The 13,985-nt window shown below is 39.1% G+C and overlaps 1 long non-coding RNA gene across 1 annotated transcript; it reads left to right on the forward strand.

Annotated features, from left to right (window-relative positions):
* The first annotated feature begins 9,416 nt into the window (after nt 1-9,416).
* On the forward strand, nt 9,417-13,864 carry LOC129505858 (uncharacterized). Its single transcript, XR_008663612.1, has 3 exons — nt 9,417-10,416; nt 11,757-11,903; nt 13,643-13,864. It is a non-coding gene; the product is annotated as an uncharacterized LOC129505858 (long non-coding RNA).
* The last annotated feature ends 121 nt before the right edge of the window (nt 13,865-13,985 follow it).

Here is a 13,985-nt window from a genome sequence, read left to right on the forward strand (position 1 = left end):
CCATCTTGGAAAACTGAAACTCTATACTCATTAAACATCAACTTCCCATTCCCCCCTCCCCCCCAGCTCCCGGAAACCACCATTATACTTTCTGTCTTTATGGTTTTGACTGCTCTACATACTTCACATAAATGGAATCATGTAGTATTTGTCTTTTTGTGACTGGCTTAGTTCACTTAGCATGATGTCCTCAGGGTTCATATGTTGTAGCATATTGCAGTTTTCTTCCTGTATGTGTATGTGTTGTGTGTGCATGAGTTTCCTTCCTTTTAAGGCTGAATACTATTCCATTGTGCACATATACCGTATTTGCTTACCCATCCATCCATTGATAGATACCTGGGTTGCTTCCCTGTTTTAGCTACTGTGAATAATGCTATGATCGTGGGTGTACAAATATCTTTTTAAGTTTCTGCTTTCAATTTGGGGGAGGGGTATATACCCGTAAGTGGAATTTCTGGATCATATGGTAATTCTATTTTTAATTTTTTAAAAAGATTTTATTTATGAGAGACAGAGAGAGAGAGAGAGAGAGAGAGAGAGAGAAGCAGGCTCCACGCAGGGAACCCGATGCAGGACTCGATCCCGGGACTCCAGGATCATGCCCTGGGTCGAAGGCAGGCGCCAAACTGCTGAGCTACCCAGGGATCCCACTATTTTTAATTTTTTGAGGAACTGTCATACTATTTTCCATGGTGGCTGTGCCATTTTACATTCCCACCAATGGTACACAAGGGCTTCAATTTTTCCATATCCACACCAACACTCGCTGTTTTTTTTTTTTTTTAACAGATTTATTTTATTTGAGAGAGAGAGAAAGAGAGAAAGCACAAGTAGGGGCAGGGGGAGAGGGGACAATCTTCAAGGAGACTCCTTGCTGAATGCAGAGCCTGATGTAGGGCTTGATCTCACAACCCATGAGACCATGACCTGCGCTGTAACCAAGAGTCAGATGCTTAACCAACTGAGCCACCCAGGTGCCCCGTTTTTTTTTTTTCTTCTTCTTTTCTTAGATAGTGGCCATCCTAGTGGGTGTCAGATGATATCTCATTGTAGTTTTGATTTACTTTACTCTAATGATGTCAAGTGTCTTTTCATGGGCTTATTGGCTATTTATACATCTTCTTTGGAGAAAAGTGTACTCAAGTCCTTTGTCTATTTCTTAATCAGGTTGTTTTGTGTTTTAGAACTACTCTATATATTCTGGTTATTAATGGTTTTTTTGATACTGTTTTTATGGTGCACAAAATTTAAAATTTTCATGGAGTCCAATTTGTCTATTTTCTCTTTTGTTACTTGTGACTTTGGTGTCATATCCAGAAAATTATTGCTGAATCCAATGCTGTAAAGCTTTTTGCTTGTGTTTTCTTTTAACGGTTTCATTGTTTTAGATCTTACATTCAGGTTCTTGATACATTTGGAGCTAATTTTTGTATATAGGGTAAGTGTCCAACTTCATTCTTTTTCATGTGGACAACCGTTTTCCCTGGCACCATTGGTTGAAAAGACTGTTCTTTTCCCTATTAAATGGTCTTAGAACTCTTGTCAAAAATCATTTGATCATATATCCATAGGCTTATTTTGGGGCACTGTATTTGTCTTTATGCCAATACCACACTGTTTTGATTTCTGTAGCTTTGTAGTAAGTTTTGAAATCAGTGTGATTCTTCCATTTTTTCTTTTTCAAGATTATTTTGGCTATCTGGAGTCCCACAGTATTCCATAAGAATTTTAGGATGGATTTTTCTTTTTCTTCAAAAAATGTCATTGGGATTTTGATAGGGATTGCACTGAATCTATAGATTTCTTTGGGCAGTACTGACAATCAGCAACGTTTTGTTTTCTAATCCATGAACATGGGATGTATTTACCTTTATTTATGTCTTTCTACATTTCTTTCAGCAATGCTTTGTGGTCTCATTGTATAAGTCTTTTACTTGTTAATTCCTAAGTATTTTATTCTTTTTATGCTATTGTAAATGGAATTGTTTTTTAGAACTTCCTTTTCAGGTTGCTCATTGTTCATGTATTAAAAATGCAACAATTCTTGTATTAACTTTGTATCCTCCTTCTCCACTGAATTCAATTATTCATTCCAACAGATTTTTGTTTGTGTGAGGAATCTTTAGGGTTTTCTACCTATAAGATCATATCATTAGCAAACGGAAAGTTTTACTTCTTCCTTTCCAAGTTTGATATCTTTTATTTGGGTATCTTTTATTTCTTTGCCTTGCCTTTCTTTCTTTCTTGCTCTTGCTAGAACTTCTAATATTATGTTGAATAGAAGTGTGAAAACATGTTTCAGTGTTTGACCATTGAGTAGGAGTGTTTTTTATCATGAAAATGTGTTGAATTTTTTCAAATGCTTTTTCTCCAGTGAGATGATCACATGGGGTTTTTCTTTCATTATGTTGATGTGGCATATTAGATTGATCAAATTTTGTATGCCGAATCATCCTTGCATTCCAGGAATATATCCTACTTGGTCATGGTGCATCTACCTTCTAATATTGAATTTGGTTTGCTACTATTTTGCTGAACATTATTGCACCAATATTCATAAAGGATATTGGGCCATTGTTTTCTTTTCTTATAGTGTCCTTGTCTGACTTTGGTATCAGGGTAATATTGGTCCCATAGAATGATATAGAAGTATTTCTTTCTCTTCAATATTTGGGGAAAGTTTGAGAAGAATTGGTACTAGTTCTTTAAATGTTTGATAGAGTTCATCAGTGAAGCCATCAGGTCCAGTGTTTTTTGGCTACTGTGGGAGATTTTTGATTACTGATTCAATCTCTTTACTAGGTATAGATGTATTCAAATTTTCTATTTCTTCATAGCTTAGTCTTGGTAGGTTTTGTGTTTCTAGGAATTGGACATTTCATATAGATTATCCAATTAATTGGCATACAATTTTTCATAGTATTCTTATAAATCTTTTTATTTCTGTAGAATTGGTAGTAATGTCTCCACTTTCATTTCTGATTTTAGTAATTTTAGTGTTCTCTTTTTTTTTAGTCCATCTAACTGAAGTGTGTTTCAGTTTTGTTGATCTTGTCTAATTGTTTTATTCATTACTCAGTTATTGAATTCTTCAACTATTATTGTGTAACTATTTCTCCCTTCAATTGAACCATGAATTTTTGCTGATATTTTGATAACCTGTTATTAGGTATGTAAATGTTCATAATTGTTATATCTTCTTGCTGTATTGAACATTTACTAATGAACACTTTTAATGTCCTTCTTTGTCCCTTGTAAAAATTTTTTGATTTAATATCTATTTAATGTGCATTTTTTCTTTAGTTCAGCCACACCTTCTCTTTTGCTTAGTATATGCACGGAGGGTTTTTTTTTCTTTTTTAAAACATTTATTTATTTATTCATGATAGAGAGAGGCAGAGACACAGGCAGAGGGAGAAGCAGGCTCCACGCAGGGAGCCTGACGCGGGACTTGATCCCGGGACTCCAGGATCGTACCCTGGGCCAAAGGCAGGCGCTAAACCGCTGAGCCACCCAGGGATCCCCAAGCATGTAACTCTTGATCTTGGGGTTATAAGTTGGTGTAGAGATACTTAAAATTTTTGAAAAAACAAAAAAAAATAGAGTTTCTCACATGTAGCAGAGAGTTGGATCAGATTTTTAAAAAGATATTTATTTATTTATTTATTTATGAGAGAAAAAGAGAGAGAAGCATCCTCTGCTCTGCTGGGGATGGAGCAGAGGGAGAGGAACAAACAGATTCAGGCTGAAAGTGGAGCTTGACGGGGGTCCAATCCCACAACCCTGAGATCATGACCTGAGCCAAAATCAAGAGTTAGACACCCAACCAACTGAGCCACCCAGGTGCCAGGATCAGATTTTTAATTCAGTTCTGCCAATATCTGTCTTGATTGGAGATCAATTTACATTTAAAGTAATTACTCCTAAGGACTTACGTGATTTCATTGTTTTCTAATTGCCTTATGGTGTTTTTGTCCCTTATTTCCTGCATTACCATCTACTTTTGTGTTTAGTTGATCTTTTCATAGTGAAATGTTTTCATTATCATCTCATTTCCTTCTGTGTGTATTTTATAGCTATATTCTTTGTGGCTTCCATGGGAGTTACATTTAGCACCCTAAACTTATGACTCTTTAATTTGAATTTATACTGGCTTAACTTCAATAATATAGAAACTGCTCCTTTACAGCTCTGCTAATATATGTATTCTTATATACATATATGTAAATATTTATATATTCATATATATAAAAGTTTCAACCACAATACATGAAAGTCCTCACCTTTACTGGAGTTGTAGTTCTGAGACTTCTTTTGGGGGGTGCAGAGGAATTCAGCTTCAGATCTCTTGAGAATTAAAGACTTTCTCCAAAGTCAAGAAAATATAATGTTTGGGGAGCTGAAGTGGGACCAGAATATGCATGCTTTGAGGAAAGACAAAGTTGGTCACTGCTTTCAGGTGACACTCCCCCTAACAACCATTGTTCTCCCTGAATGGGGCCTGTTTACTCCTTCAACTTCACACCAAACACCAGTATCTTGGTGAGGGTCCCTAGGCCAGGAAGTTCTGATATCAGCTTCCTGAGATTCTGACCTAAATTCAGGTCTATGGACTGTCACAACTTCTACTCAATAAAGGGAAAAAGTAAGAAAAGGCTTTTGGCTTGAAAAGAGAGATAAAACTGTAATGTGATTGTATATAAAGAAAATCACAAAGAATCTACAAACTATTAGAGTTCATATGTGCAATTAGCAAGGTCATGGAGTACAAAGTCAGCATACAAATACCAATTGTATTTTTCTATTTACTAAACACAAATAATTAGAAAATAAAGATTCCAAATGATAGTATTTATAATAGCATCAGAAAATACCAATCCTAGCAGCAAATCTAACAAAAGCTTTTTATTTATTTATAAGTTTGTGTTTTTTTGTAATCTCTACATTCAACATGAGGCTTGAACCCATAATCCCATGATCAAGAGTTGCATGCTCTTCCAACTGAGCCAGCCAGATGCCTCTAAAAAGAGCATTCTTTTTTTTTTTTTTTAAATATAAGCTCTATGCCTAATGTGGCACTTGAACTCAAGACCCTCAGATCAAGAGTCATATGCTCTAATGATTGAGCTAGCCAGGTACTCTGTAACAAAAGTCCTTTAAATAGAAGAGTACAGGGGCTCTTGATCTTGGGGTTGTCAGTTCAAATCCCATGTTGGGTATAGAGATTACTTAAATAAATAAAACTTAAAAAAGGCAATGGAAGATTATAAAACATTGTAAAAAATTAAAAGAGAAATAGAGGAATATAATATATTCATGTATTAGAAAATTAAATACTATAAAGATTTAAATTCTGTATAATAGATCTATAGATTCTTGCAATAATAAAAATTCCAGGCAATTTAAAAAAAGATTTCATGTATTTATTTGAGAGAGACAGAGAGCATGCAGGAGAGGGCAAGAGCATGAGTTGGGGAGGGGCACAGGGAGAAGCAGCCTCCTCACTCAGCAGGGAGCCCAACACAGGACTCTATCCCAGGATCCTGGGATCATGACCTGAGCTGACTGAGCCACCCAGGCATCCCTCAATGCAATTTTTTGGGGTGGATATTGACAATCTGACTCTAAAAGTGATAGGAATATGCAGTGTCAAGAATAGCCAATCTTGAAAAGTTAAATAACTTCACTACTAGTCATGAAGATTTGTTATAAGGCTAAAGTAGTTAAGTCAGCGTGGTACCAGCATAAAGATAAGTAGATCAATAGAACACAGTAGAAAGTCCAGCAATGGATATATGCATATATAGTCGCCTGATTTACGAGAGATGATACTATAGTACATTGGGGGGAAATATGATCTTTTTGAGCAAATGCTGCTGCATACCCATTTGGAAAAAGGATGATGATCTCTAACTCATACTACATACCAAATATCAATTCCTTATGTCTGTTATTAGGCATATAGGAGAATGGTTATTCAGTAGGTATTTTAGTGATATATTTATAGCTAGTAAAATAAGTCTCATTATTCTTTTAGAACTTTGAAATTGGGAGGAAAATTTCTGGAAACACAAAACTTGCCAAGACTGAATTAGGCCCAAGAGAAGAGCCTGTCAAAAGAAAGAGAAAATATGAATAGAGTATACTAGTAAGATTGAATCAGTAATCAAAAATCTCCTGACAAAGAGTAGCCCTGTATCTGATGCCTTCACTGGTGAATTCTAACAAATATTTAAAGAAGGTCTAACATCAATCCTTCTCAAACTCTTTCAAAAGATTGAAGAGAAGGGAGCCCTTGCTGACTCATTCTATTAAGCCAGAATTACCCAGTCAATTTGACTGGGCTAAGGAATGCCCAGATGGCTGGTAAAACATTATATATGAGTGTTATCTGTGAAGATGTTTCTGGAGAGATTTGCATTTGATATAGTAGAGTGAGTGAAGAGCTCCACCCTCACCTATGTGAGACGTTTTTGGTGTGCAGTTTTAGAAATGTTAACACATGCATGGATTCATGTAACAACCACCATAATCAACATACAGAACAGTCCTATCACCCCACTAAAATTCTTTTGTGGTGTCCCCTCATCATAACTTCCCCTCCTTCTAACCCCTGGCAACCTCTTGCTGTTTGTTCTCCATCACTGTATTTTTTTTTTTTTTGAGAATTCCACAGAAAAGGAATCATATACTATCTTAACTTCTCAAGACTGCTTCTTTCATTCAGTGTAATGCCTTTGAGATTCACCCACGTTTTTGCACGTGGAACAAGTTATTCCTTTTTTATCACTAATATTCTAGTTTATGGGTTATCACAGTTTGTTTATCCACTCAGCTGTTTAAAATCATCTAGATTGTTTCCAGCTTTTGGCAATTATGAATAGAGCTGCTAGAAGCATTTGTGTACGTTTGTGTGTGAACATATATTTTAGTATCTTCTGGGTAAATACCCTGGAGTATGATTTCTGAATAATATAGTAAGTGTATATTTAAGTTTATAAGAAACTGGTAGATTAGGTTTATAAGCAACTGCTAAATTGAGGCTAAATTGTACTGTTTTGCATCCCTACTAGGAATGTATGAAAGTTCCAGCTGTCCTGCATCCTTGTCAGCACTTGGTATTGTCAGTATTCTAAGTTGTGTAATTGTATCTCATTATGATTTAACTTTAAACTTCTCTAATGGCATCTTTTGAACACATTTTCACGTGCTTACTTGCCATCTGTATATCCTTTTTGTTGAAGTGTCTAACCCATTTAAAAATTTAAGTTGTATTATTTCTGTTATGCCTTCAGAATTCTTTAAAGGACTTCATTCAAGTCCTTTATCAGATATGATTTGCAAATATTTCTCCCCAATCTACATATAGCTTGTCTTTTCATTGTTTTAACAGTGCCTTTTGCAGAGCAAAATTTCTCATTTTGAAAACCAAATTGGAGACCAATGAATCAATCTTTGTTTTTGTGGATTGTGGTTTTGGTGTCATATTTAAGAACTCTTGGCCTACCCCCAGGTCTCAAAGGCTTCCTCCCATGTTTTCTTCCAAGTAATTTATAGTTTACATCCTATATTTATATATGATACTTTTTGAGTTTTTTATATAAAATATGGTTTAGATCAAGGCTTATTTTTTCCATACTGACGTTGTTTTACCTTTGTTAACAAGATTTTTTCCATTGAAATTGCTTTTGCATGTGTCAAAAACCTATTGGCCACATTTGTGTGAGACTATTTAGGGACATTCTCTTCAGCTTCATTGATTGTTGTGTCTATTCCTTTGCCAATGTCACGCTATCTTGATTACTGTAACTCTACACTAAGTCTTATCATTGGGGGTAATGATTAATTTTACATATCAAATTGACCAGGCTGTGGCACCCAGACATTTAGTTAGAAACACTAATGTTTGAAAGAAAAAAAGGGAAATTACCTCAGATGAGTGTGCAGACTCAAAGTACAAAGCACGTGATCAAAGTCAACAAACCCAATGAATAGAAGCACTCCGGAGAAAAGGTAAACAATTGCGCAGTGGATCAAAAGAGGGGTTTATTATTTTTTTAAATATTTTATTTTTTTATTCATGAGAGACACAGAGAGAGAGAGAGAGAGGTTGAGACACAGGCAGAGGGCGAAGCAGGCTCCATGCAGGGAGCCCGATATGGGTCTCCATCCAGGGACTCCAGGATCACGCCCTGGGCTGAAGGCAGTCGCTAAACCGTAGGCAGAGCCACCCAGGAATCCCCTCAAAAGAGGGCTTTTTGAGTATATTTAAGATCCTTTTTTTAAAATTTAAGATTATTTATTTATTCATAGAGACGGGGGGTGGGCAGAGACACAGGCAGAGGGAGAAGCAGGCATTATAGGGAGAGCCTGATGTGGGACTTGATCCAGGGTCTCCAGGATCACGCCCTGGGCTGCAGGCGGCGCTAAACTGCTGCGCCACCGGGGCTGCCCTATATTTAAGATCCTTAAAGAGATAAATAAAAGAATGCTATCCTGAAAGCTAGAATAAAAGGTTATAAAACAAAAGAGGCAGATATTAATTAGGATTGAGTAGCTATGAAAGAGACCTAATTATAAATTAAAACTAAAAAAAAAAATCACCAAAATATATAAAAATAAGCAACAGACAGGGTTATTTTTTAGTGGGGTTACTTCTGATGGCTTCTTGTATTCTACCGAGATAAGGCCCGTGGTTCTGGCCTTGGGCACAAATATACTGAAGCAGGACCAGAAATCATTTCATTTTTATTTTTTATAGATTTTATTTATTTGAGAGTGAGAGGGCACAAGCAGGGGCAGAGGCTGAGGGAGGGGGAGAGGCAGGGTCCTTGTTGAGCAGGGAGCCCAATGTGGGCCTTGATCCCAGGATGCTGGGATCATGACCCAAGCCGAAGGAAGATGCCCAATTGACTGAACCACCCAGGTACCCCCAGAGATATTTTATGACTCTACCTGGTGTTGGAGCTATTTTGTGGGGGCTAAGCTAGGTCAAATTAGATCAAGATTGGAGCAAATAAGTGAGACAGTGCTTGCTACAGCCAAATACCAGATAAATCCTTTCCTTCTTGTCCATTGGTCTTTGGGTTCTGTAAGCAAAGAACAGGTGAACTGTTGTTCTTATCCAATATTCTCTGGAGATTATTAGATAGCCTCGATTATCCAGAGGCTTGCTACTCCAGGAGCTCTGATAACTCATCTGGCTTCGGGATCCCTGGGTGGCGCAGCGGTTTAGCGCTTGCCTTTGGCCCAGGGCACGATCCTGGAGACCCGGGATCGAATCCCACGTTGGGCTCCCGGTGCATGGAGCCTGCTTCTCCCCCTGTCTATGTCTCTGCCTCTCTCTCTCTGTGTGACTATCATAAATAAATAAAAATTTAAAAAAAAGATTAAAAAAAAACGTTTAACTCATCTGGCTTCATATAGACATCTTGGGAGGACAGAATGTTGTTCAAGACCTCTCCCTTTGGACCTTCAACTATAAATTTCTCAAGGTTATCTCAGAGGTGTTGTGGCCAAGAGCAGGGAATCATGAAAGGTTAAAGGAGCATATGAGGGATGCCCGGGTGGTTCAGCGGTTGAGCTGCTACCTCTGGCTCAGGGCATGACCCTGGGATCCTGGGGTCAAGTCCCGCATCGGGCTCCCTGCATGGAGCCTGCTTCTCCCTCTGCCTCTCATGAATAAATACATAATATCTTTAAAAATAGGCATGTAAGTCAAGATGTCATCTGAACAGATGACGACTATTTTATAAGATTATGAGAAATCCTTTCATTAGTCCTAGGAAGAATACAAGGTCATCTGCCAGAAGAGCCCAACATATGCTTCGGATGATGCCAAAAGATGAAAATTCATTAAAATCTAACGTCTATGGAGATGGCCCAGAATGCTGATGATCTGTTTGTCTGCCATCCTGTTGAGTGATCCTGTTGAGGCTGTAGCAATCTTAATGCTGGGGTGTTTTTCCTGTTCACACAATGTGCTGCCCTCCCTCCCCCAGGGGGAACCAGTGGCTTGCTGAATCTGCACTGCAAGTTGGTACAGGTAGGTTAGGGAGCAAAGCAATCAGGATTCTTCAGTTACAAACAGAGAAAAACAACTCAAAGTTGCTTAAGATCTCAGACATGTCTCATGAAAACAAGGAAAGGAATGCACCTGGACCTCACAAGTAATTGTAATAAGAACACAGAAAACCTAGTTTGAGTCAGAAACCTAAGAAATACCATCTTCATCTTCATCTCCTGTGCTGTGTTTCTGGGGGAGTTTGCTTCATTCTTTGCCAGGTAAGTGGACTGATACAAACCTAATCCACTTGACGGGAAAGCAGTCCCTTAGAACCAGGTGTATCCCGTCAGTCATATGTAAGATGTCTGGATCAGCTTCATTTACTTCAAGTTAAGAATCATCTCCTGGTAGGTGATTTATTTATCTCGGCTTTGATAACACGACATGATGGGAAGGTTGTTTTTGACTTGCAGAGCATGAAACTGATGTGTGAGGTAAAGTGAAGGCTTAAGTATTTTAGGTAATAATGTGGTTGTCGGTTTGAGTTAGTCTGAGGATCGGGGGGAAATGTGGCCAGCATTTCAACATTTTCCCACATTTCAACCTTCTCCCAACAGTTGGAGCTGTCAGCTCTTCCCATGTGGCCAAGACTTGGTCCTCAAAGTCCTTTCACGTAGCCTCGTTTATCTTAGCATTCACTGAGATAGAGCTTGCCATTTTAAGCTTTGTGTGGTTTTAATCTCTATTTCCCATCTACTTATGCCGAGCCTGATCTAAACCTGTGGTTCTCAATAGCTTGGACTTTGTTCTAGTGCAAGCTTTCCCGGACAGGGGCCTAGAAGAACAGTCATTTACTTTACCACTGGAAGGAAGAAACAATTAGTTGGCTTAATAAGTAACCAACCCTCCCTCCCTCCTTCCTTTGTCCTCAATCTGTGGATGACACTCTTAGTCATTTACGGTGGGTGGGGCCACCAAATACCAGTCTGGTTGTTTGGCTCCACTTATCCTGCCAAGTACAAGACAAAAAAAAATATGACCTATTAAGATACTTTTGTATGTGAGGAACAGTGTTCCATCCATATCGGATGCGGAAAGAAAGAATTCCTGAGTGGGAGTCTAGTAGTAATACCTTCCGGTATGGTGACAGTGGTTAGGCAGCAGCTATAGGTTGAGGTGGCTTTAGGAATTTTTTAATGTAATTCTCAGAGCTCTGAGCTAATTATAAGTTGCAGGTATCGTGTTTACAGGTAGCAATGCAGTTCCATTTCATACCATGGCCGCCACTTGTAAGTTAGTAACCTGATTCCTAAACTTTGTAGGGCTAATAATTTACAGAGGCAAGGCAGTGCACCTACTTGGAGTGATACTCACCCTAAACAGAGCATATGAAGAGAATACAGGTTAAGGAAGAACAAAGAGCTTCTTCACTGTGAGGGTGACCAGATAGCAAGAGAACTAAGGATGTGAAATGCCAGGGAGTGGAGGGTTTCAAGAAGGATGGGATCTCCATAGAAATACAAGAAGGAGAACTCAGAAAATACAATTAGGAGATCATTGGTGATCCTGGAGAGTAACTCCTCAGTGAACAAATGAGCTTTGAAGCCAGAGTTCAAAGACACCAGAAATGACTAGGTGCTAAAGCAACAAAGGCCATGGGTAAAGCTGTATTTATTAGTCGTGAATGATAGAGGAGGGATCAATGTTTGGCATAATTTTTTTAAAAAAATTTATTTACTTATTTGAGAGCAAGAGCCAGAGACATCAGAGGCAGAGGGAGAAGCAGCCCCCTGCTGAGCTGGGAGCCCAGAGTGGGGCTCCATCCCAGGACCCTGGAATCATGACCTGAGCTGAAGGCAGATGCTTAACTGACTGAACCACCCAGGCACCTCAGGTTGGTTTTTTTTTTTTTTTTTTAAGATTTTATTTTTAAGCAATCTCCGCACCCAACACAAGGCTCGAACTCACAATGCAGAAATCAAGAGTCGTATGCTCCACTGGCTGAGACACTTGAGACATAGATGTTTTCAATACAGAACAGACTTGTGCATGACTGGAAACTAGAGAAAAGAGCTTATAGATAAGAAAATTATATTCATTTTTTAATTCCTGATATATTTAGTTTAGCAGTCAATTTTCAAGTTTTATTAGTCCCTAAAATCATGATCCTGAATGAAGCTATATTGCCCCCATGTGGTATAGGCTGTCCAGCAGCTTCATTCTAAACTAGGGGTGGAAAAAAAATAAACTAGGGGTTGGCAAACTTCTTGTAAACGGTAAATATTTTAGATTTGAGTGAAAGTAGCCACAGATAATAAACAAATAGGTGTGATGACGTACCGTTAAAACTTTATTTTCAAATATAGATAGGGAACAGATTTGTCCTATAACCACTAGTTTGTTCACTTTTGATCTAAACCTCAACATTTGAGCTGAACATTAAATTCATCTGGGAATCTTTTTTAAAAAATGTGAATGCCCAGGTCCTACCTCAGCTTACTGAAATAAGAACCTTTGGGTGAGGGGTTAGGTCACTGGTACTTTTTGAAATCCCACCAGGGAGTCTATTGTGCAACCAAGGTGGAGAATTACATATTCAAACCAATAAGCTTCTAGTTGTAAGCGTAGCAAATAATGACAACTAATGTTCATTAAGTGGTTATTATATTTCATATTTCCATATATTATCTTATTTAATCTTCACAACTCTATTGAGTACCATTATTATTATGCCCATTTTATAGATAAGAAAACTGAATTTTGGTGAGATTAGGTAATTTGTTCAAGGTTGAGGGTACAGAACATGCCACCCCCAAATATGCCACTTTGGTATAAAGATTATTTTAAGCTAAGGGCATCTGAGATTCAAGAGATACAGAAAAGAAAAGCTTTTTAGAGCTTCCTGTATCTGCCTAAAAGCAACACCTCTGGGAAATAAGACTACCATAAATTCTTCTCGAGGGCAGATCTACTCCGGAAGGAGGCATGAGAATGAAATAGAATGAAAACGGGAATGAAAAAGAATGAGAATAAAACCTACCTCAAATCCCTTATTTAGGAAAGTCTTACAGCCCTAAAGGAGATGAAAAGACCACTTGTACCAACACAGAAAATGATTATCACAGACTTTATTTCCTGTTTGTTCTCCTGAAAATCTACTTATCCTTCCAAAAAGTCATTTGTTTTCCTCTGAGTGCCTTTCTCCTCCTTTCACCTACTAAGATGCTATACATAAACCAAAGGACTTAACAGTCTCGGCGCCCTTGCTTCTTAGTCTTGAAATTTTGAAAGGGGGCAATTAGCAGTTTTGGTATTAGCACTTCTTTCATTCCAATGCATTAAATTGGAAGCATAGGAGCATCTGGGGGGCTCAGCAGGTGAGCACCTGCCCGGGCCCAGGGCGTGACCCCGGGGTCCCAGGATCGAGTCCCACGCCGGGCTCCCCGCATGGAGCCTGCTTCTCCTCCTGCCTGTGTCTCTGCCTCTCTCTCCCTGCATCTCATGAATGAATAAATAAAATCTTAAAAAAACACAAAATAGTGTATACCACTGAAAATGAGAACATTTCAGTTCAAACCGTTAAGTTTGCAACAGAGGCGGCGTTTTCTTTTCTTTTTTTTAAATTTATGATAGTCACACACAGAGAGAGGGAGAGAGGCAGAGACACAGGCAGAGGGAGAAGCAGGCTCCATGCACCGGGAGCCCGACGCGGGACTCGATCCCGGGTCTCCAGGATCGCGCCCTGGGCTGCAGGCGGCGCCAAACGCTGCGCCCCCGGGATCCCCCACCGTTTCTCTCAGTGGACAGCCCGCGGGTAGGAGCCGCCCCGCCGGGCTGCCCCGGCCTTCCCCACCTCTCCCCTCCCCCCACCCCACCCCGCCCCTCCCCCCCACGGGGGTCCCCCACGCGGGCGAGCCGCCGGCCGCACACCACGGCGGAGCCTCCCTCCGCTCCCCGGGCCAAGGGAAGGCCGCCC

Source organism: Nyctereutes procyonoides, unplaced genomic scaffold (genome assembly GCF_905146905.1).
Source record: "Nyctereutes procyonoides isolate TBG_1078 unplaced genomic scaffold, NYPRO_anot_genome, whole genome shotgun sequence".
Lineage (NCBI taxonomy): Eukaryota > Metazoa > Chordata > Mammalia > Carnivora > Canidae > Nyctereutes > Nyctereutes procyonoides.